Source organism: Anopheles stephensi, chromosome 3, assembly GCF_013141755.1.
Source record: "Anopheles stephensi strain Indian chromosome 3, UCI_ANSTEP_V1.0, whole genome shotgun sequence".
NCBI lineage: Eukaryota > Metazoa > Arthropoda > Insecta > Diptera > Culicidae > Anopheles > Anopheles stephensi.
The window spans coordinates 80,141,123-80,166,917 of NC_050203.1; the positions used below are offsets into that span (position 1 = coordinate 80,141,123).

At 42.8% G+C, this 25,795-nt stretch overlaps 1 protein-coding gene across 6 annotated transcripts in view; it reads right to left on the minus strand.

The window, feature by feature from the left end:
• LOC118509173 overlaps positions 1–25,795 on the minus strand; it is a 104,383-nt gene that overhangs the window by 14,096 nt on the left and 64,492 nt on the right. The window lies entirely within an intron of this gene.

Consider the following 25,795-nt stretch of genomic DNA (forward strand, 5'->3'; position numbering starts at 1 on the left):
AGCGCTGGCCCAGAAGCGATGGTTTATGAGGATGACGTCATGGTGCTCGCGTGAGGTTGATGTTATGATTAAAAAGCATTCTTCCCCCCCTCCGTTTGCAGCACACGCCCACCGTCCGTGCCGTGACTCTCCAACACGTTCCGTTGCGGCCGCGTGCTGAAGGCCAAAGTCATAACAATTTTCCACCGTGCCACTGGATGCTGGATGCGTGCTGCTGGTTTGTTGATTAGCAGCAGTTGGTGGAATTCGTTTTTTTCCCCTCTCATCGCTTTTTTATTTGTTCTTTCGCCCTCCGAAACCCGTATTTCGAACCTAGGTTGGCTTAGGTAGAATCTTTTTTTTAACCTTCCTCATTTGCGTTCCTACTTCTATCACTCTCTTCAGGGGTTTCCTGGGGTCTTCAATCTATTTGGACAGTTGCAGCAGGATGTTGCGGTTTACCTCGTACTCCTGCCCGGGAACGGACGAGTTTGTGGTGAGTATTAACGTGTGTTGGTGTGAAAATTGGTTCAAACACACTCTCCGCCCCTCTCTCTCTCTCTCCCTTCCCAGCCTGCAATCTTGCTACTATCTCAATACAATTGATGTAAACAGAACGGACCCAACCGCCTTTTGTTTATATCGCCACGCAACTATGTCTATTAACTTCGGTAGGAAATGAGCTTTGAAGTGAATATGTTTTTCCTCCTTGCTCGTTTCGGCACTGGTCCTGTGTGGTGGTTAGGTTTAAAGTATGTAAAAAAGTAAGAAAATCTATTTTTCAAGCTGATTTTTTTTATTCGCTTGTTTTTGAGCGAGAAAATTGCCCCTTGCCAGCAAAACAAGTTCAAATTGTTGTGAAAATAAACTTTTGTCTGGTGTAGGGATAGTTTACGGCCACATCAAAAGGGCGGATGAATGATTTTGTTAGCGTGAGTGAAGGGTGAAATTTTTATCAGTTTTCATTTATATTTCAATTAAATATTTTCGTTCTAAACGATAGAAGTCATTACAGTTGAATATTAACTTGGAAAATTGAAACGAAGATGTACTTTACTTCTTTAAACAATTGCATGAAGGTTTTTTTAGCTTTTCCAAATAAGCGAGCATCATTGTTAAACTGCTCGAATAATTCTTTACTTAGATACTTCGTCGAGCAGCTGCTCGAACCTACAGAGATGCGAAATAGGCTGCTTTTAGGCGCAAGTATGAGATTACGGTGCTACTATTTAATTGATTTCCATAGTTTTTTTTTGAGTAAAACTTAGTCTAAGCTTTTTGAAATTGGAGGAGGAGGATATCAAAAGTAGTTCTTTCAGTAATGGATATTCAGGAGGTCTTTTTGCTTTGTTACTCTTTGTATGTTTTTGAGTTTTTATCCTATAAAATTTTTAACCAGCTCTAAATAGCAATTTACTTTACAATTTATTTTAAGCCTCAAATATCATTATCCTTATCACAACACAGAATACAGAACAAATTAAAATGGCAAAAATTGTATCCACATTGAAGTGCCATGGAGCACCAGTCAACCACGGTGGACTAATTATCAATTCGTAAAAGTGGAACCAATTAGTAGCAGCAGCTCTCAACAAATCAACAGATAATTCATCCAGCCTCAGTTCGTCCTTGTGCCCTTACTCAACCCCTAACTGAAAAGTAGAATTCATCGTTCGCTTGCTTGATTCCAGTCGCACCAGCATCAACAAAACAAGGTCAACGTTGTTGTCCATTCGCTACGCTAAATGCATTCCCCCTCTCTAGTTTGAACTAGCTTGAGAAGCAAAGGTATTCGAAACAACATTCTCCCTTACTGCAATTCTGGAAATACTACCCATAGCTGTGTTTCGTTTGTGTTTCGGATAAGAAAGCTCGAAAGAGAAGGACCCAAGCTTCTTTTGTCGTTTTCTGTTACTGCTGCGACTAGTATGTCGCTAAATAACATTTTTGGGTCAAATGTTGGAAAAGGTTCATCTGGCACTGATTCGAAATGGTTCACTTCCCGGCACGATACACGCACAAGCGCACCCAGTGGGGGCCTGTGTGTGCTCATAAATCACGGACTACGTTCGTCGTTCAGCCATATCCCGTACCGGTGGGCTATGTCGCTTTTCTGGTGCACGGTTGCACAAATAGTAGAGCACCATGACCAGGGCCAGCAGACCCGTGCAGCTAGTTATCGTCTAGTTCGAAAAGTGACTCTATCCAGTTCCGGGTCGCTTTTGTTCTCGTTTTCGATGTCACGCTAAATTACGGACGGTAGACGAGAGCGAACGTGCTGCATGCACCGCCATGCAGTTGATATCCGATTCGGGTACGTTGGAGATGTGCTGCATAAGTGAGTTGGCTGACAGATCAAAGCGAGAGAGAGTGAGAGAGAGAGGGGAAAAGAGAGCTAAACACCTCTTATTCAGGTCTCTTGGGTGCCTGTTGATTTTTGCTAGTACACCCAATGTACAAATTACTGCAGCTCGTACCTTCTGCTTTATGCTTTATGCCAACGGCGGGTAATTGTGCCGGAGGGTTTTATTGATTTATATGAATATTCATCAGGTTCAAGGTAGCACCAGATGAGAACCGGGTTTTGGCAATGGGTGACGGGGCGGGTCTCTGCCCCTATTCTCTGCCATCCCTTGCCACTCTGTGGTTTGTACTTGGTTTAAACATTACGCTACACACGCTTATTAATTCAATTATTGTTCCCATATACAAATACACGTGTACACGCTGCTGTTACGGGTAACATGTTGTTAGGCTCGTGCTGCTGCTGCGGCCCTCTGAAAGGTGGTACGATAATACCAATGATCGGCACAAATTAAGGGATATCATCGGTCACGGAATAAGTCAATTAACTTCCCCGGTTTTCATGGTTTTTAGCCGTGCTTTGATCGTGTGGGGATGCGAAACAAAAAAGAGAAGCGAAAACGCGGCACGCTTAAATTGTTGCAAATTTGATAATGGCGATAAATATACATCGATAAACGTCGACCACACTGAATAATTCATTCGGTCACCCCTTTTTTTCGCCATTTTGCATGCAGACAACTCACTGCGCTGGGAAATGATGCAAGGGAAATTGATTGCATTAATTAACCCCCTTTCCCTCGGTGCGCATTATAGTAATAATGCAAAAAGGTGGGTTTGGGATAATGTTTCACGAAAAAAAAACTTGGCGTTTGGATGGATGATGTAAAGGTCAATTCGATTGTGTGAAGTAAATGTCATGGAAGCTGTGATAAGGGAGCTTAATTTAATTCTTAATTGTTGTCATAATAATGCTCTTCTTTCTTTCTATCTCTCTCTCTATCTCTCTCCCGCTCCTTAAAGTTTACATTTGTTTATTCGCTCCTAATTTTATTCCTTTGTTTTTCTATAAACGAGATGAAATTTCCCAATTTTTTTTAAACCGTAAAATTTTCATTATTTTAAATATTTTGGTTAGTAATTTTCCTAGTTAAAATGGTTTAGAGCAAGTTGATGCTATGTTATTACGACACACAGTGAAGTACTAGGCGCCTCCATCGATAAATACTATATACAATAATTGATCAACTTTAATGCTTGGAAGCACGGGAAATTCATTGCTGTTATGTAGATGAAATTTTTATTTCTTTCAAATAAAATCAATTTTTGTAAACATTTATCTTATTTTGTTCTCGTGCAAATGTTACAAAATTCAGTAAAGTACTGGGCGCCTCCATCCATCAGATCAGTGTACGAGAAATGTCCTCGCATAATGCTTGAAATAACCATAAATGTTTTCTTATTATGTAGATGATATTTAACCCTTCTGTCCCACTTTTTCCTTGATGGTGTCAATAACAATTTGTTAGCAGAACAATCGAACGAAGCGTTGCGATAAGAAAGAAATTTCGCTCATACTATTCGTCAAACTTGCCAACCACAGTAGAGCAACAATAGAGCGTACTGATTTAATTTCACGTTTCTCCACCTCTACGTACCAACTCGCTTGGTGAGTGGTTTCGGTTCGTGAAGTAGCTTGTGCAATAAATCACATCGGTTCGGATTGTGCCAATTGTAGCAATCACACATACTCAACAATCTGCAATCCTTCGTTGCTTGCTGTGGTGAAATGGATTGGACTTCTTTCTCTCCTTGTGTGTGGTACGCTGGATGTATGAAGATTTTCCACTTACTTTACGTTACTCGGTCCTGCCACACGACCACCCTAAAGTTCGGGGCGAGCGAGAAGAATGTATGGACGAGAAAGAAAGTGAACCGAAGTACTGCTCGGTAGATTGATCACTGGTTAGGATAAAGGTTGTGCCGCTCTGGTGCCGGTACGAACGGTTGCGAATCTGTACGAATACGAACGGATCCGAATTGCATTACTCTGTGGTGTGGTGTAAGGGGAGTGAAAATTAAATTTGCCACAAAATCCTGTAAGAAAATCGATAATATCCATCCTTTGCAGAGGAGTGTAGAGGAGCGAAGGCAAAAGCACCACTTGGAATAGGTGAAATTGTTAAGCCTTTTTATATGATTGAGTATGATGTTGTGCTGTTGTGCTTTAAGGCAACTTTAAGCTATTTTTAAAGAGAGTACAGTTGGATTTTATGCGAATGTATTTAAAACAATCTTGTGAAATAGGAAATTTAGTACAAATATACCAAGCAAACTCTAGGAACATAATAAACCATAACAGAATACCCTGAAGATAAACAGGCTTCGACACTGATTCCGTACGCGCTTTTAACTTGCTTCATCATTTCAATCATTTATTTAAATCGACTGGAATTAATTTAAAGCGAATCAACAGTGGAAAACACACACACACTCGTCCGCAAATCAACATTCAACCCGACTGACCGACCGACACAGCAAAATGAGTCGGAAAAATCGGCAGCCGTGTTTTGCTGTTTGATTCTTGCGTTGTACTGCGTTTTACTTCTGTTGTTGCTTGTCCTTCTCAATTTACAAAAAAAAACCCCAGCCCCGCCAGCAATCGACTGTAATGGGAAAATCGTGTACGCTCCAATATACTTGCTATGGCGTGCGTGTGTGTTTATGCAAAATGTGCATTCGAATTAAATCTACAATAACAAATGTACGGGCGAGTTGGTGCGCTTTCTACCTTCATTTTCGGGTGGGGGTTTTCAATTTCACTTAATGCTCGCGGGGATTAAACGTATTTCACACGGCTGACGATAAAACTGATTGGCTTGGAGTTTTGCATTGCTTAAACAAAGGCGAAAAGCAAAGTTCGCTGTCATTCGTGCCGAAGCTGGCGTGACTGCAGCGAAGAAAAGTGGGTCAGCTCAAGGAATCGGGTGGGTGGAGTTTTTTGAATAAATCTTGAGCGCGCGAACCCCATTAATCATGCTTCCATCAAGCGAGAGAATCAACCAGAACGTTGCAGGAATTCACCTCAACTGACGCAACCTTGATGTTGGGGAGAGAGAGGGAGAGAGAGAGAGAGAGAGAGAGTGTTGCGAGTACGAGATGGAGTGGTTTGCGGTAGAAAACAATGGGATGCTTTTTCATGTGGATGATGTCTGCAGTTAACGAGCCAAACCGCTGGATGAAGGTGCTTTGAGTTTCGGTGTAGGCAGCTGACATTCATCGGGGAAATCAGGTGCATGATGGGAGACAAATTTCCTTTCCTTTGGCCGTGTAGTGTGTGTGTGTGTGTGCGGCTGGCCTGAAGTAATGCAGTGGTCATATTTTATTACGAATCATCCGATGCCGGTTTGGGTGTGTGAGTGAGTGATCTTCGCGTGAAGACGTTTTGTATTGTGGTGGGTCATTAATCTGTAACACTGTGTGAGGAAAATTTCTCACACATGTTGTTTGGTAAATCGTTTATAGTTTAATTGAATTGTTTAGTTTAACTTTAAACCATGTTATGTGTAGTGCAACTCTAAAAAACTTTTATTAGACTGATTTGCAAACCAACATCAATTCCGGTTTGAGGCCGGTTTTCACACGGCAGGACCGGGGTTCAAATCCCATCCAGATCCCCGTACGCAGGTCTGACTATAGAGCTACAAGTAAAATAAAATCAAGTAACAGAAAGCCAGAAATGGTAGGCCAAGACCTTCGAGGATGTACAACCAAGGAAGAAGTAGAAGAAATGTGAATTAAACAACATTTTATATTAGTATCGTGTACGAGATTTCTGTTAGATAAAACATTAGTTTAAGTACTTAAAATAATATTATTACTTATTACTTTAAATATCGGGAAAACTCAAACTAAGTATTTTGTCTTTTAATATTAAGTTAAGTAAAGTGGATATTTATACTTTTTTTATTTATGAAGGCCTGGCCGTATTGCTGGATATTACTACTCATAACCCGTACAAAGTACTAGGCGTCTCCATCGATGATTATCGATTATCGATGAAAAATACAAAAAATCAAATCGTTTTTGTTATATTATTTTATGCAAGAGTTAAGAAAAAAGTTTGAAATGATTTTGCAAAAATATTTGAAAAGCTTCAAAACCTTAATTTTTTAAATTAAATTTCTTTGATGAAGTGGAAAATAATTAAAATTAATAATAAACGTAAATCATGTAAAATTCTACTATACATTCTTTTCCATATGCCTTTCCGGCTCTTCCCAATAGTGTACTTCTCACTAAAGACACGAGGGAGACACGAATCAGGCCGATTGCCATCTAGCATTAAAGTAGGCAAATCCCACTCGCACACACACGCACACACCCGACTAAACCAAGGTACTAATAGCGTCTGTCAATTTGACACCACACGATTGTACGGCTCGACGTTGCGTGAAACAAAACAAACTTCCAACCCGGGCGTAACGGTTCCGGGTGGTTCAATCTGTCTTTCTCCTGTTCAAACGGTGAACCCCCGAAACCAAACCACGCACAGGCCCCAGATTACGAATGCGATATCGGATGCGAATGCGTAAATGTGCCGGTACAAGCGGATTGAACCGTGTCGTACGGTAGGCGTACGAATGCCTAACCACAAAATCGGCCGCTCAATCTTTTCGATACCTCGCGATGTTTCAACGCCCACCGACACCCACCGACCGACCGGTTTTATTGTCGCGGAGGGCGTGAATTTAGAGCAGCACAGGTTTGGGATGTAAATAATGGGTGTCTGGGGTGAAAACGGAAAAGCGGGAGGATGAAATTGAGATTGGGGAGGGCAAATCTTTGAATATTTGGGAACGCTAGGGAACCAGCTGGCAAGGCACGGGAGCATAGTTTATTCTTTCCCAATCACCATTTCGGCCGATATAATCAATAAATATGGCAAATGTTGTTGGTACCGTTTGGTCGGTGTGGATGCTGCTGTTGCATGACCAAGCACGAGTAGAAGCAGCGGCGGGCAGCATCGGTACAACGTGTCGATTTTACTTTCTTCTTCTTCGCCGGGTGGGATCGATTTCGTGTTTGGCGCACGATGCGAAGCAGATCTCGCTTAGCGCGATTCGTGCAACTCATCCGAGAAAATCCTCACGGCGCACAGGGATTGATTGTTGAAGAGTGAGCAAGAGAGAGAGAGAGAGAGAGAGAGCTAAAAGAATGGAAGAAGAAAAACCGTTGGCAGCACCGGTGCCAGCCTCAAGCACGACGAACGACGACCGGTTCTCGGTCGTTTGAATCTTCATTTACTTTTCGTAGCAAAAATCGAATCAAGCAAAAGGGGGGCAGATGCAAAACTGGTAGCGAAAAAGGTGAGAAAATTGAGCGAAATTGAAGAAAACAGATGGTGGCCACCGTACAGGTATGCGCTGAAAAATGACACCAAAGGGCAAACCGGCCGGCGGTGGGTTTATCGAGAAGCAATTTTGAAGCACCCGAGGATGGATTTTTTGCGAAAAGGTGTGTCCCACAACGTGTGTGTGTGTGTTTGTTTCCCGCTGTTTGCTTCATCATGGTCGATAATCCCTCGGCTGGCTTTCGCCTGCCTCGTGGATCCTTTTGACGTGACGAGTGAACTGTCATCGACAGCTTAATCTACCCCGGGAGCTGTCTGTCATCGGATTGATACGTTGCTGTCGGATGAGGTCGTAATCTCGGGAGTGGCGTTGAAAATTGAAGAAAACTCACGCACATAATCCTCGCTGTGTATTGTCGACGTGTCACGACACGGAGTGTTCCATTAAGATCCCTTTTGGTAGATAAGATGGATCGACAACAATCGTCCGCTTCAGAAGGACACTTCGGCTTTTGTCGCGCTGGTGGAAATTATAAATCATTCATAGATCTGGTTGGACCCAATAAAACCTGCGTCCCTTTTGCTCGATGTTGAATCGAACTCGAGCACATTCTTTTCATTTACGACCATTAATCACTGGACGATAATAAAGGGGCATAAATACTAGATTCCACACTTTCAGTGCTCTTCTATCGAAAGAATAAAAAAGCGAGAGCACGAGAGAATCAATCTTCATGAAATCTATGGCTCACAGGACGCAGCCTTAAAGCCTTAAGGCAAAAAGTGCAAAAGCAAGTCAATCTTGGCGTCAAGATGATGGGTACGTCAAGCACCGAACCGGACAAGGGCAAACAGATCATAACGAAACCAATCCCTCGCACAAAGTGGATACTATACAATAGGCTTAAACGGAAAGCCACAGAGCCTTACAGCTGCTGCTGCTGCATTGGTGAAGAATAAAATGGTGTAATGGAAATAGCAGAAATAATGATAATAAAGCGAAAATAAATTGCATGAATTTGACAAATGAAGTCAAGGGTACGGCTTTTTTTTTCTTGGGAAAGGGCTGATGCGGAAAATCAAATAACTTAGTGATGCTCCCGCACTTTACACACTTCTTTTCCCGCGCACTAGGAAACGTTGACAGCTGTCAAACGGAAGTGGCCGTCTGTCGAATATCCAACATTTACTTGGCCCGGCTCGTACGCAGCAGATGGCGCGTCTATTAGGAAGTTTCGCTGAGCATCCGGTGGAGTCGTCGGGAAGTAAACGAGATATGGCCTAAGGTGATAGGTAGGTAAGTGTTTCTTTCGTTTTGGTGTTTTTGTTTTCAGGTGACTGCCTGTGGAGAGTTTTTCCTCGCGGTTTGTTGCTCTGTGGAGTTGATTTACTTACTTTTTATGTATTTCTGCCAGATCCTCCACGACTTTCAGAGAATCTTTAGGAGTCTATCCTATGGGCAAGAATTAATTTCCCTGCTCATGTTGGAGTTTTTTTTCGCCTCAAAGTCGGAGAAAACATGTAAAGTTTCAACGTCAATGTGTATCGTTCTGTCGTATTCTGGAGTGCAGTGTTGCCAACTCTTTATTCCAAATTATCGTGCTTCTGATCGCTAATCTCTCTGGACACAGTTTTAAACAGTTCAGATACTTGTAAAGAATGGTCGAAATAGTTGAGCAGATTGGGTTAAACTCATTACAGTACATCTATTATATTTGTTATTGACTTTAAAGGGCCTTTCATTGAAGGTGAGCATCATTTGGCTTAAAGGTGTCTGTTGTGCGGACATTTTTATCACACTGGGAGGGCCAACTTCTTCAGGCACATTATTTTTGTAGTATAAAGCTCTTTAGTTTCAGCATATGAGATTAACCAAACTCATGAGAAGTACCTAAGTTTCTTGCAAGAAGAAACAGAATTTGGACTTTGTCTGAACTTTGCCACTTGAACTCTACCATTTCTCTTCTTCTACCAATTTCTATTATTTGTCCTCAAAATTAAGAAGACTCAAAATTAAAGTATTCATGGTTTAACTAAAAGCACTCGGGAAGCAAAATGGAGTCAGAAGAATTGGGGATTTTTTCACCGGAAGCAACGATATCGGTACAAAATTAATACAGTCGAGCTCGAGTGATTTCCATCGTCCTTCGACCTCATTAAACCATCTCGTCCCTCGGGGACAAATTATTGTGCGGGTGCAATAATTTATTAATTTAATTATCTGCCAAGAAAACAATCACTCTTCAGCGGGGTAGACCGTCGTGCCATCGTAAGGCCAAGGCAGCAGCATACTCCCAGTGCGTCACATTAATGTTTTGTGTCCTTTGTGGATGATGATTATGGTGCAATGGTGATACAATGTTTGGAAATATTCTTGTAATGATGTTTGCAAAGATCGCGGCAAAGCGTAACGGTAGAAAGAAACAGCGGCACAAACAAATGGTAATAAATCTTACCGCTCTTCTGCCGGATGTTATTGGATCATTACTCATGGTCGGTGAGTGAGTGATTCCCGCTCGCACGCATGTACGAGAGGCTTCGCTCCCGTGACCTTGCTAGACATGGTGAATAGTAACAGTTTCTTTCTCTGTGTCATGGGGCTTTTCTTTCCCACGTCTGTTTAGCTTACCTTTAATCAATATTTTCACGCTCATATTTTCAGTTCTCTAATGGGTATATGTGGCAGACGGAAGTTTTCAACTTATGAGAAAAGTTATCAAAGTGCTACAATCAATTCGCCTGACTCAGCATCGATCGCTTTCATCCATCCAGCCACCAGCCCATCATCGCGATGCCGTCATGCGTATTTAGACAATCTGACAAATTGAACGAAATCATTTCCGGGGCTTTTCCGGTGTCGGGTTGAACTTGAGCTTTAAAGCACCCCGTTCAACAAAGCAACCCGTCTCTGTGTAGTGTTATTGTTTCATTTTGCTCAAGCAAATCTAGCCCCGCTCTAGCGATTTCACCAACGGGCGCGAGTTAACGGCAGCAGTTGCGGTAGCTTTTAGTGCTTGAAAGAGATTGCGCTGAGCTGTTGAAGGGTTAGTGAAGTAAAGTTTAAAGAGCAAATCTCGCCAATAACCTAATAAGCTTGCTTGCAACCCCCTTGAAACAAAACCCGCAAAGGGCTCAAATGTAAAACCCCCAAAGGGGAAGAAGCTAGCGTCTGGGTTGTAAACGATCCGCAGTTTCCGAACAACCGGTACTCGATATCCTTTTTGGTGGCGAATTTTGGCCCGGGAGTACTCTTTGCGGCAACGAGTTAGTTCAGTAAGATTGAGATTTTAAATAAGTAAAACCGGTTGTTTAATGAAATATTAAGTGAGTAGCGTTTTGGATGGCGCCGGCTTCAACCCCGAGAAGCGACAATAGCTGGCGAAAAGTTATCCGAGTTAATTCTCTTTGAGCTCACTGCTGGAAGATTATCGAATTAAACTCGAAACGATGATTGGGTTTGGAGTGTGTTTTTGACCACCGTAACCGATGATGTGCGTTTTGTGGGTTGTGGGATTCCCAGCGAAAGGTTGGTTGGTGGGAGGAAAAACGAAGATGGATTCAATAATCCGATAAGACTACGTTTCAATACTACCTCCCACAGTGAGGTTGGTCTGGCTGGTCTGGCCGAGCGAAGTTTGCCCGGCGCGAAGAAGCGTGGCAAAGAGCAAGTTTCCGTATCCGGTCGATTGAAAACTCACCACTGCAGAAACGTCTTGAATGGCCACTTTAATGGCGACATTCGGCTGCTGACGTCGAGTCAGCAAAATCCTTGCCCACGCCGCTTAATATCGCCAAGGACCAGCAACTCATGCTGACGGGGCATGGCAAAATCACGTCAAACGATTCTCCGGTGTGTGGTTCCGAAGAAAACCAGTCCGAGCTGGTTCACCATCGCCACCACCACCACGCGCGACTGCTTCCGGTATTGATTTCCGGGCAAATTAGTGTCAACTCATCCGGTGTCTATAGTGGGACGACCGTTCGCTAGAAGGGCCCAGCACCCTATCTTGTTATTTCAGCGGTGCCGAGCTGAGAAAGTTTTCTTTTTGCGGCAACACTGGCTGTTCTGTTTTGCCCTTGGAGGAGACTTGGTGTCAGTCATTCACCCACCGGGAAACGTTATCAAAAGGTGCACGGTAGCCGGCAACGGGGGAACCGAACGGGAAACTTACACAGGAAAGATTGATAGAGCCAATATGGTGTTTGGTGCTCGGTGTCGAACGCGTCGAGCAAGTTTTCATGTAAAATATCTTTTGCTCGGTCGGTGGCCACCGCCGGTGAAGATCGATAGGGAAATGGAAGTTGACGCTGATGGAACAGCGATATTCAATCAGGAGCGAACCGGGTGGCGCCCTGGGGGTGGGTGTTTGGGAGCTAGTTTTTAATTGACTGTATCGTCATCGATCAAGCGGCTCAAATCGAACCGTTCATTTGCGTAATGAGTTTTACCCTGGGAAAATTTGTGTCAGTGATGGGAAACTTTTGGAGGGGAAACTGCATAGGTGAAAGAAGTTTTGGGAAGGTGGAAAACTCACAGCTTGTTCAGGGAATTGGGTGAGACTGAGTCAACACATGCCGGGGAGAGTTTTAAGATGCTTAGAACCTAATGAAGTACAGTTAGTGAACTTTGTTTTATTCTGAGAAGAAATAGGATATGATGCTAGTGATGTGTTTAGGCCATAGTTATTAATTGAATCATTTATATTTCTTATTTTCTTAGGGGGACCAGACGGGATTTGAACTCCATCTCTCAGGTCCTGCCGTGTGAAGGCCGGCGCTGCTGTCGTTTCTACCACCAGACCGCCACTGAACTGTTCCTGAATGAAAGGTCATTAATCTGGCTAGCAAGCAGAACCAATCAGTTTTTTTTAACGTTGAGAGATCTTGGCTCATTATTTGTATGGTTTCTCTGACAAATAATTTTGAAGCTAAGTTGTCAGTGCTTTAGAGGGGGCGACGATTCGAACTAGGTTCAATACCCGGTCTTGCGAAGTGAAGATTGGCTTCTCTAGCGACTCGGTCACTTATTTGATAAGAAATTTCTGTTCAGTATTTTGCACATGAACATGAACTTTAAATTGAGCCGAGTCTTCAAATTGTGACAGCGTCTCGTGCTAAATCTACTCAGCCAACTTCATCTAGAAATGAGTTTAGAAATGAGATGGAACATACGTTTGAGTCCGGATTATTTTGACTAAACTGTGATACGGTATCTATCGCATAGGTGGTAGATATCCAATGCTTGATTGACTTGTCTGTTTAAATGCAGCGTTATCGCGTCAAATTATATTATCATAAGCTATCAGAAGCTCTGTCTTCGTTTATATGCTAAAGTTAAGTACTTTCACGATTGTAAGAAGATAAGCATCTGGAAAAATAGATAGATTCATGGATTGCCTTTGGTAGATATTCTTGCACAAGCATTCGTAGACCTTTGTATTATCACCATTTTCAACTAAAAATCGTTTTTAAATTTAAATTCACAAGAAGATTAAAGCTCCTCTCTATAATCATTTTGAATTCCTAGGAATAAAACGCAACTAGCCCATACAATCCCTTTCGGAAAGCAACAGTTCGCCCACTCTGAAGTCAATTTCGTAATCTTCCAACGATTACGGTCTGCCTGGTGCACCTTGTGAGGGAACATCTCCACTGCGTGATTCATTGCGCCCTGCCGTATGAAACATACCGTTCCCGGTAACATGTTTACAATATGCCAGGTCAGGTCAATCCACCCAGGCCTGCCCACCGGGTTTGCTCATCGACGGAACAGCAACCATATTAGCGTGCACAGTACGAAACGGAAATTGATGCAAATCGATCCAGGCACAACGCAATCCTTCGCCAGCTACCGGTATCTGACGCTGGGATGGGATTTACGCAGCGCACCGGAGGCGTTGCGTCCCGTCTTCAATGCTTGGGGGCCGAGGCCAACAACAACAACAACATATCCAATTGGCAAATGTAAAATCGATTTCCAATTACCGGATGCGGATATGAATCGAAAATTCGACTAACTGCCCCTTTCGGAGTACGCATGTTCGCGTGCTCGGTTTGCAGGTCCGCTAGCAGCCGGAGCCAGACTAATCAGTGGCTCTATTCATTCGGATTCTGGAACCGCTCCGAACCGATGCAAATGAGAAGGATATGAAGGGGGAGAGAGAGAAGGGGAGTTTCCTTCCATCCTACTAATAGCCGGGCACATCAGGCACCGTGTTCGCCCGATTGGCCGGATGTTGCTTATCCTTTTGCGCTCGGGTCCTGCGATTGGCAGCAAAACAAACCACCTAATGCAAAACGTACGCGAATGAAAGGAATTAGTGTGGCGGAATAAATTCGTGCGCTTTTGCATCTCATCGCATCGCTTTCTTGTGCCGTTTCTCCGCTGGGCATAAAAGCTTCCATTGATCTGGCTTTTAATTTATGCCTTAGTTGAAACAGACACACAGACCGATCTCGCTAATTTTATTACCAAAACTGTGTGTGTGTGTGTGTGTGTGTGTGTGTGTGTGTGTGTGTGTGTGTGTGTGTGTGTGTGTGTGTGTGTGTGTGTGTGTGTGTGTGTGTGTGTGTGTGTGTGTGTGTGTGTGTGTGTGTGTGTGTGTGTGTGTGTGTGTGTGTGTGTGTGTGTGTGTGTGTGTGCTGGGGAAAGCATGTAATTTTCAGGCGACGTAAATTCTACAGATTTTCATCGACACGAGAGTTGACTTTTTTGTGCCTTTTTCAACTTTGAACACTCTTAGCCCGTTGAGCTGGTGAACTGTACTTTTTGTGCGTTCGTGCAATTTAATTTTTCCCACTTTTCCATGGAAATTTGCTCACTATCTGCTCGCTGTTGAGCGAGGAAAAAAAATGCTGAATCCGGCAACTGGACGATTAATTAAAAATGAAAACATTTCCAATTATTCTTCTTCAATTTTCATCACTTTTCCTGCTCGTTGCTGCTCCTTTTGTACGGTGAAAAGCCGTGGAAGAGTGCTTTTGCGAACCTGGTTCGGTCAATTTGGCGGTGGAAAACTGAATGGTTGGGATCTGTTGGAAAATCCTTTTACGACTTCGCCGAACTCGATTGGCCAGCTGAAATGTTAATTAACCCCCCCCACTTTTTTACCGGCGGTCCTAGGCTTCGGTTTTCGGAAAAATTCGGGGTTTTCCGACCGAAAGAAATGGATCACGCGTATCAACAAAAGGTGACCAGGAGTTGGACCGGGAAAACAGAGACACACCTCAGCCGGGCGTTATTTCTTTGTCGTGTAGTGTTTCAGGGGATTGTTTTTTTTTTTTGGATCGGCAGCTTCACTTCCCAGTCGACCAATTTTCCAATGCACTTTCCATCCGGTTGATGCAACGTGAAGAGGGGGTTTCCAACTGCACCGGATTTCTACATCCCGGTAAAAGAGTTTTCAATTTCAACTCATTCCGAAACGCAAATGGCGTGTCGGGCCACTTCAGGTTCAGTTTTCCTGTGCGTTCGCTTCTTTTTTTATTTCTTTCCACTTGCCTGGATCATTTCTTGTTCATCTGTCGCTGTGGTGCAAAACTGAAATATGAAACATTTCATCCTTGCGCTCCTGGCCCGGTGACCCGTTGTGTGTGCTTCGTTTTTTCGTTCGTCCAGCAAAAGTTTTCGAGACGAGCTGTCATTTTTTTGTGTGTGCTGCTGCAGTATGCATCATTTTCTCTTGTTTTATATTGAATTCAATAGTGGGGGAGAACGAACTTCGGTGGAGACGATTACCTGTGCACTGTTTTGTATACAAACCGTGCGCTCTGGTACTGGTGCGAGCAAAAGTAGTTTCTAAAGTGAGATTCAAGAGTTTTCGGAACAAAGTTGTACCGGGCGATGCTATTTTCGTTTTGAAATGAAATTTTACCCATTTTACCGGACACTCCCGCTTGCCGGTTCGCTCTGTCGAGATGCATAATTTATCATGGAAGTTTAAAAGTGTTGGACCTTCATTGCTGGTAGTGAAATTGTACCTCTCCCGTCCGGCCGAGCACGGGCTCGGTCTTGTTTTCAAGTCTGATTGCTTCAATATTAATGGTGTCGAGTGTCGTGAGCAGTTAGGGAACTTTAATTTGAATGTGCAAGAAAAGGAGGATAGTTTCCGGATGAATAGTCATTTTCATTATTAGCTTAATTATGTCGTAGGAAAGAATTCTCGTGAATATGTGTAAAACGGAATAGCTGCTCGAATACTATTCTACTGGTGGCGCCATCTGTTGTAAATCACTACAAAGCGATTTGAAGGCTAAGGAATAGGTTTTAGTAATAAAACTACTTTTAATAAATGTTTAATACAGTGGCTACAAATCGGCTCAAATAAATACTATACAAAAATTATTGTGGTCTTTATAAAGCATTTTTTCAGATAAATTGTGTGCGCGGTATGTTCCTCTCGATGAGTATTTCGATCTAATTTTAAATTTCAGAGGTATATTTTTGAAGAATCATATTCAACAATATTTTAACAAAGCACAAACCCTTTAGTTATTGCTCGAATACACTAATTCTCGTCCAGTGGCGCCATCTGTTGCATATCAAAGCTAAACGACTTAACGGTTCGTAGAATACCTTTTCCTACGCCTACATTTATGATCTAAAAGAAATCAGAAATGGAAGGCCAAGAGATGTCGAGAGTTTAGAACTAAAGAAGTGATTCCAACATCGTTTACCTTCACATGAAACCTCTAAGTTACTGTCTTAGTAACTGCTCGAATTCTCTTTTAACAGCGGCGCCATCTATCGGATTAAAAAAAACGATTCGACAGTTCAAAAAATATCGTTAAACATATTTTTTATGACGGCAATCAAGCTTCAAGTAACTTCACCTTTATTAGAATGGCAAGAAAATGATGCCCATAAATAACACTTCACCAAGCCATCTCTTTACCATCCCACCGAATATGAGATCTCATACACTTAAGGCATATGAGATTTTTAAGGCCTTCGTATGCACGGTACGTGTCCACAGTGTGACCGGTTGAAAGCTGCTGTCAGCGTATTGACCTTACTCGTTGCCCGTTTTACCACCTTGGGGACGTGCTGGGTGCCAACATTACTGAATAAAAAAATTTCATCTTCTCTAAAGTGAACCTTACTTTTTTGCATATCATTAGCTCTTAACCCTCGAGTCCAGAATGGGAGCAAAAAAAAGAGCCCTAAAACGATACTCTTAAACAAAACACCCTCACCAAGTGCTGGTTATGGTTGGCACCAACACACACACACACACACACGCAGAAAGCAGCAACCGTTTTGTATGCAGCTTAAAACAGTGTGACTCACACACGCACACCCTTACTGGGTCGTTAAAATTACATGCATTCTCTTGGGTGGATGGAAATGTTTATGATCTTATCACTTTCGGTCCAGACACGACACCGCTCAGCACTGTGCGACGGCCATGACAGTACACGCTGGCGTGTCTGTCTTTCATCCAGTAGATGTGTAATGGAAAATTATACATTTTTCCTTTTTTCCCCCCAAAATACTCTCTGTCCGGACGTTTTTTTTTTGTCTCTTCATCCTTCATCCCCTGTATATATTCCACTGCGAATTCTATTTTATGCGCACACTTAGCGAACCACTTTTATTGCAACATTCACCAGGAATCGGTGTGTTCCCAGGTCCAGGTTCGGCGCCAAATTATGTCTCCGCTTTGAAGAAAGTGTGCGGCCTTGTCGTTCGCCTCACCTGCCCTGCTGTGCTGGTTTCGGGCATGCGAATTAGATTATTTCGCTCTCCGTAGCATAAAACTTTCATTATCATTTCTTGTACTGTTCGGCTGCGTTCTGCTGGTTCGGCCCGCTCGAGTTCATAATGTTTCATTTAATTTCTTTATTTCACTGCGCACCTGTTCAGTGCCGCGGTTGCTTCGGTAGTTCCCGGGCCGTGTAGTATGGCAAGCTGGTCGCGCTCTCGGAGGATTTCCTTTTATGTATCATCCATCAGGAACGGCCGTTGGAAACTTTGGTAAAATGTAATGAAAATTGGCAACTGATGCGGAGGTTTGTTTTATGCTGCCTTTGTTTTTTGTTTATTAAAGCTGTGGCCAGGGCTTTTTACTGAAAATGTTTGAATGTGACATTTAAAGAAATTGGTCGTGAGGTTCTTTCGTGTGTAATTTAAATGCAAAGTAATATTAACCACAAAAGTTCTTTTTTGTTCTGAAATTTAGTGAACTCTGTTTTGTATATATATATATTTTTAAATTAATTTAAATTCAAATCTGTTACGTTACATGTTTAATATACTCTCAGAAGACCTCTCGTTTAAATGGTTTTTGGTTTGAAATTTGACATATAGAGGGCTACCACTATCTAGACTATAATGCTTGACATTTTCACTAGGTGAAGCGTTAGCGTCTTGAACTCTTTTAGAGGCCATTCAGAATAAAAAAAGTCTGAGCAGAACTAAGCCTTATTTGAAAACTACTTATCAAAAGTGGAAATCAAGTAAAGCAATGCAACCGCGCAGTAGCTTCCAGTAAATCTTATCATCTACAAGCGAGCAACAAACAACTGACACGACTTGACATCGTACATGTAAATACTCAACCGCACCACCAAGTACAGCGGATTAGGATTAATTCTTCAAGATGCAGAGACAAAGGCACTTATCACCTTCCAATAGTTTGTTGTCTCGTGCTCATCATCATCTGTCTGTGGTGGCTGTCAATGATGCCTCGACACACAGAAACTTCTCGAAAACGAACTTCAAACACCCGCCCAAGGCCCCGGTTAAGCCTTCTTCTGTACTGCAAGACAAGTCAGTCAAGTGGTTTCGGTCTCTTTGACAGCGCGTGGGGGCAGGAACTTGTCAGCTAATGCCACTCGAACAGCGTATTCATGCTTAAGAAGGTTGAATGCAAACGAGTCCCCGACACTCCAAACTCTGCTGGATACAGGGAGAAAGTTTCTGCGGTTGACCAGAACCGAGTGTGCGGAATTGTTGAGGTAGGGGCTAGATGAACCGGGCTCGATCGGGGGTTTAATGATTGCATCATCCAGCGTGTGTGGCACGCACCGAGCGTTCGTTAGTTGGAGTGTGCGTCTGTGGGATTGAAAGAAAGCACTAATGATGGATGAACCGAAGGTTGACCTCACCATGCATGGCCGAGGGAGTTCGTAATCAAATTGATGCTTAGTAATGGAGAAGATGGGTTCCTTAATCATGAGCTTGTGGGCTCTAGGTTTTGGAGAGTTCATTTTTCATTTAAAATTATTTTAATAAGGCAATACGGGGAAAAACACAATATAATTACGCAAACAGTAATCTTGGAGCAAGCTGTGCAGGCACACCACCACTGAGCTGGTTTATTTTCTTAACTGCACCGGACCAGGCAGCCAGTGGTGCCAATTATTAACGCGATGAATATGAACGGCGGTCGGGTTCAAAACAAGTACAAGGTACTTGTACGGGAGTCGTAAAGACCGTTTCACTAAGCTGGAGAGCGCATTTAATGTTTACGGGCGGTCTGAAACGACCGGTGCTGAGCTTCTTCAATTGTGCAGCGAATGCAGGCAAACAACCGTCCTCACAATGCTGCTCCTTTGTGTGCGTTTTGAAGTGTGTTGATGGCCTAGTTACACCCAACCGGTGGCCGGTGGCTGGGTACACTTCACATTCCAGCCCAAGCTACTGCCGGGCGTATTGGCACGTGGCCAGAGGCATCTCGGCTACATCAAATAATCAAACCGTCGCTGGTGAGTTGTGAAAATAGAGTCGGTGGGATGTGGGATGATTTACTGACCGATCGGTCGAACTTGTTTGGTGGGTCCGTGATGAAATGGTGGTTGGAGGTGTTAGAATAAAAAATGGCGTAAAATATGACACAAAAAAGAGCTCAAGGGGTCCACAGGAAATAAAATCTGTCTTTGGTGCTTCTTGTAGGAAAGTTCTGATAAATAGCGCATATTAATCAGTACATCAGTTTGGTTTTCTTCTCACTGACTAATTTACATTTTTTTATGATAAAAGATCCTCAGTACACTATGGGATCGCCAGTGGACAAAATTAAGAGCATGCCAAGTTTTTTTTTTGAGAGAGATAATAGTTGATTTTCAAAAAATTCTAAGAATAAAAAGATTTTCATAAAAAAATATCAAAGGTCTTTTACATAGAAGATTTCGATTTGATTGGATTTTTATAAATTTTTGTTGCACATAGGTCAATGTCTAGTTAAAAAGTTATGAGTCATGGAAGTTTTATTTTTAAATGCTTCTTAGTTTAGTCTTTAGAAGAACTTTTTTGTATTTGCTTCCCGTAAGGAACCATAATATATCTCAACATCTTCAACCTGTCCATCTTTTCGAGGTTGTTAATTAATCGATTGGAGCTCTTTATTTCGTGCTTCCTTCCTGAGTGAAGAGTTACGCCCTTGCTCCATCCACCGTTTGAAAGCTAATTGATTCGATCAATATTGTAACAGGCGCAGTTTTAATTCTACTCACGGCTACCTGGTCGATTACAACATCACGCACATCGAGGAGCTTAGTAATTGAGATCTATGTCTCCTGTCAGGTGGTTTGAGAATTCGCTTCAATTCGAAACGGAAGCGCGTGTCAACTCGCGAGGTCATCTAATTGGCTGCCGCTATTTATATATCGGTATTGCTCTCTCTCTCTCCAAAAGGGTCCAAGACCACTGAGCCGGTATGGGTGGCCATCTGGTTCGCATTAAAATGCTGCACGTGCACTCAACCATCAGAGAGAGAGAGAGAGAGAGAGAGAGAGAGAGAGAGAGAGAGGGTCGTCTGGACATCGTGAGTTGTCAAGTAGGGATTAAAAGCCCCTTTCATTCCCTTCCCTTAATTTCCCCGGTAAAAACCAGGGAAGCCCTTCGGCGCACCCAAAGTGAGTGAATTAATATGCACGATGATGCTTTCGACACCGTGGAATAAATTGAGAGCTTATTAACGCCTGCGATACACGGTGGCGGAGAACCGCCGGCATCTCATCGGCGCTTGTCATCACCGGGAAATTTATCCGACCCGGGCGACGGCAAAACGTCAAACGATGAAGAAGTGCCCGGCTGGCTGGTTGGCTGGCTGGCTGATGCGGTGAGGATAAAATTAACGACCGAATGTCAAACCATCACCACCACCATCACCTTCACCGCTATGCTACCATGGACCATGGGGTTTTTGGACCAGTCGATTGAAGAAATCAATCTTCCTTAGCGTACTTCCGGTGAAGATATTTTGCGCACCGGGAGGGCGCCTGTTTACGCCGCTGACAAATGGTGTTAAAATCATGAGGATAGATAGATTGATCGCGAACCGAGAGGGTACATAATTTATTTGCGGGCCGTCAAATATGAAGCACCAGGGTCGGGCCAGGACTTGCCGTTACTGTGAAGTGAAGAGTTGTAATTAAATCGTTGCGGCAATGTTCGGGACTCAGCGACTATCAAGGGCAGTTTTATCGATTTGTAGTAACGCGGTAGGTGGAAGATAATGTTGTTTTAAAGAATCTTGAAAGATAAAAGAGGAGCCATCTTTGGGGTGATGGATGTCCGAGGGTGACAGTTATGCTGCTGTTGAACTACTTTTAAGCAGTTGGTTTGATGATTTCATTAGCCGTCAAACTCGGCACTGTTGGTCAGCTTCTTGCTCTACTTTTGATGTCTTTATTCTCTTGAGGATCTTTGATCCTTATGGTTATCGTTTATCGTTTACAGATGCTGGCTAGGCCATTTTGAATGTTACAACAACGGCAAATGTTCAGCAATGAGACTTGGGGCCGACAGATTCCCTACGTCGACTTATAGTACCTCTTATGCTTGAAAAAGTTGTGCTCTTGGCTGGTCAAACCAATAATGAAGCTCCTCAATATGAGTCTGGATGCCAAATTTAAATTCTGGAGTCACTGGAGGAGCACTGAACCTACCCTCAAGGTATGTCTTTCTTGCGTGCTCTTCTCAGAACTCATCCATAATTGCCATCACACGACCATCGCTGATTAGCTAGAATTGGTAAGGTTAGATCGAAGTCCTGAAGAATATTTTGACCAGCCACGAGGCAAACAATATTCATCCAACAAGTAGAACTTTTCTGGAAAGTTCCGTTATTTAATACTATGGATTTGTTCTTGTTTCGAGTCTTGGACATTCTTTTTTAATCCAAATTGATTTGTTCTTTGGTTTATGTGTTGCGGGGTATTTTGACTTGCCTTATTTCTCCTTGAGCTTTGAAAGAAAATAGAACAAGGGATACTTCTTCCTAAGATTTCCGGGAATGAATGAAGTCCTCAGTCTATTAATTGGCTGGCAACTGTTGTAAATAGTTGCTTGAAAGTCTCGCCAGGGAGCATAAAGGAGAATATACGTTACTGTCATGAATGTGTCATGTCCTTACAATATCCTGGAAACGACTTTGTTCTCTTGCCAGAGCTAATAAGATTTTTTGTCTTGCAGATTGCATGTATTAAGGCATTCCATTCAACACTTTGCACGCATATTCAGGCCAATTTGTTACACTAACTGCAATTATCGCATGCAATTATCATTACAAACTGCATAAAGTCACGCAACACGCGTGTTTGTACAACTTTCCTCTAATTAATGCTTTAATAAAAAAAAACGCCTATAAAGGCATCACGAACATCGTTTGCGTGTTACAATCTTGGGGTTTTTTTTACATGATTTTCATGATCATCATGATTTTACATCTGTTGCTCAAAACTTCTCTCTCAGCCCGTAAACCTAGCCTACCGTTACGCGACACGGAACACAGATTCATGTCATCTCTTATCACGTTGAATGTCAATTCGATCAGCGCTCGTACACGTCGTACGGAAATAAGTAACACGCCCGTAGGATAGTAAAATACAACCCCGGTTGCTGGTGCTTGTACTTGCCTGGCATTCAAAACTAGGCCAGAACATTATCAACCCTTGCAGGCCGATATTTACCCCGGCACTTTGGGACAGGAGACGCCGAAAACGTCGATTGCGATCGCTCGCTATCAACTGGGTGTCGGCGGAGGACTAGGTTGTTAGTACAGGCTGTAATATAATATCTTTGACAGTGCCGAGATAGGGGCCGGATGTAAAAAACCATGTCTTCCACTTCCGAACGGACGGGGAAAACACGCGGATGGACAGAAATCGAACAAGGACTTGTTTTATGGGTTATTTCGCACGTATTGGGTTTGAAGATGGTTTCCTTCGGCCCCAACACCCATTGTGCCTTCTTTTGCTTCCGTTCGTTGGGCAGGGTTCTTCGCCTACCGGAAGAGACAATGTTGGAGCCGTGTTGATGGAATGGGTCGTGTGCGCTCGTAAAACAAGCCTTCGAACAATGTCCATAAAATTTACCAACTCAACGACAAACCGAACCGGAGACCGTTGATTGTTGCCTTTGCTGTAACTCTATTAAGAAGAAACAGCTCTCTGTGTCTGTGCTGCTTGTCGAGGAAGACGTTTGCGACCTGGCTCGCGACACAACTTGCGTGAAAAAAAAAACGTTTGAAACGCAATATTTGACTCAAACAAGGCAAACCAAAAACGAATCGAAAACAATCGAACGCTCGAACGCCACTGGATAAAGACGATGCGAAATCAAAAATCGATAAATTTTATTTCTTCATCGTCCGTGCTGTGCGTGCAGACAGACGGACGGATGGACGGACGGTGTGCTTGCTAGCCGTCCAAAATTCTTACGATGTCGATTTTTATCGTTGTTTGATTTTTCGTCGATTTTGGTAAATGATTTTCGTTGCGTTTTTTGTTTGGCCCTCAGCAGCCCAGATTGTATTGAACGATTTGATTGAGTAGAGTCCTTATTGCCGTGATTATTTGTATCTCTTTGTTCCGTCCATCCGTCCGTCGGATGTTGGTTTTCAGCAGAACGGGCTTGCTTAACGTTGAGCGTATGATTTCATTTCAATTTACTCCATTATATCGTTGTTGTTGCATCGGTTTAATTTGGGTTGATGGAAAGGACCCCGGACCCGGTATTTGTCAGCGGTTGTATCCATCAACAAAGGGACAATGAATTAGGGGGTTTTGAACCCAGCAAACAAGAAAAAAAACCCTTTGTGAATCGTGATCCTTTACAGTGTAACTGACCCCATTGGGCGATTGGGGGTTGGGTGTGTTTCGGTCGAAACACTCTAAACCTTCTACTTCGGGACAGTTGTTATCTCGTCCAGCACACTCCCTGGGTTTTTTGGATGGGTGCAAAACAAAAAGAAACCCCGGACAAGGTCAAAATTTTGGAATTTTGGGGCTCGTTTGTCACAAAACTCAGTCTTATTCACCCCAAATAAAAAAGAAAACAAAATTGGATTGTGTGCTTTAAAAAGTAAATCCAAAAAGTGGTCCGAGCGCCACTGTGGCTAGTTTTGTGACAGTTGCAGTTACGGTGACGAGAGCGCATCTGGGTAGCATTAATTTTTTATCTGCCGTCTGCCGTGTTCGCCGAGTGGACACCTATTAGATAAGTGGATTTTTTTGGGGCTGGTCAGCTTGGGCATGGAGGTTGGAATAAGCAATCGTGATGGCCATGACATCAGACGAATGCACTTGGGAGTGAGTTTAATTTTTCGATGACTCAGATTATCACGTCAACAAAAGCGCTACTGACCTCAGACCAGAGTGCACCTAAGCCACTAAAAGTTGGGGAGTTTTTGTTGTTGAAATTGTACTGTGAAACAACGGCAAATCGACATCACTTTCGAAATAAACGAATCGAGCTAAAAATATTGCTATAAAAATACAATACATGCTATAATAACTAAGTGGATTTTGTGGAAGATAAGAGTGACTCGGTTCGAGTTTGGAGATTTCTAGCAAACTTTTACTCTACGAAAACAACATGAGCAAGTTCTTTATCTTCCTTGCGCTATAAATTTTCATATAAAATATTGGCAGAAAAATGTTAGTATATCCTATCATAGCTAAGTAGATTTTCTACAACAATTATTAAACGTCAAAGATGTAAAAGATTGGACCTTACACCCAGTTTGAGGTTGATTTTTTTAATTTATACATTATTCTATGATTCTTGAGAAACAAATGGATTGTTCTATATAATTGTTTAAAAAAAATTAATAGGCTCACATACAAAAGCTTAAGCTTCCCTTAGAAAGCTTCAGAAATATTGGAGACATAAGTCATTACTCATAATAATAATACTAAGATTTTCAAGACAAGACATAGAAAGCTTTCTAATAATTCCTTGAAGTCTCATGGATGTCGGTAAGAAATCTCCGTGTTCTATCTGAAGTCTTCATTAACCCTGCAAGAATATTTTGCAGAGCTTTTGCAAAATGTTCCGAATTTCCCAAAACCTTTAAGTCTATCTATCGGTTGCCTTTTTCGCCAGTAATAAAATGATTGAATTATCCTGCCAACCAGACAAACGGATCACACCTTCACCTTCCGGCCATTATTTAATCACTTGAAACACCAGTGAGACCTCGGGCAACTTTCACCGACGTAGATGGGATTAGGACGAACGACTCGGCATCAGTAACCGGGATTCCACTTAGATAACGAAACGCGATCTCCCGGACGGATTCAGTCTCCCTGCATGAAGGAGACGCACACACACACATCCGACCACCGTGTGACAGTCTGGCCTCCGTCCGTCCATCCGTCTATCCGTCAGTCAGTCAGTCACTCGGTCGCGTCAATCCAAGTCAGTTTGGTCGGTCGGCCGGGTGGCGCTGGGTACTGTAAACAGTTTTCACTGTACGGTAAACAATTCGATCAATATTGGCACGCTCGCCTAGTCAAATATTGACTGTAGTTCGGGTATCGCACCAAGGCTTTTTTTTCTGCCCAGTGTTCCGACGCAATCAATGTTTATCCATTTACGGTAAATTGTGACGAAATAAAACAAAAAAAGGCACAAAATTCGTCTCCCACGTCGGGTGATAGGGAAGCCGGAATGGAGGGAGGGAGGGGGGCTGAAAGATAAGAGTTTTCACTTTTCCCGCAAAGCGTCCCGGGAATTTTCTCGGTTGCCTGACTTTGCAGGATGGCGGTTTTTAAGCTCATAACATTAAGAGGCTTTACCGAGTGAGCCTTTGCCGAGGCCTTTTTTCTTTCTACCGTTCTTATTTTGCTTTGCTATTTTCAAGCGTTCGATCAGCTGAAGTGATTTTTGAGCTGACGTTCCTGCGTCAGATTCCGATATTTATTGGACCG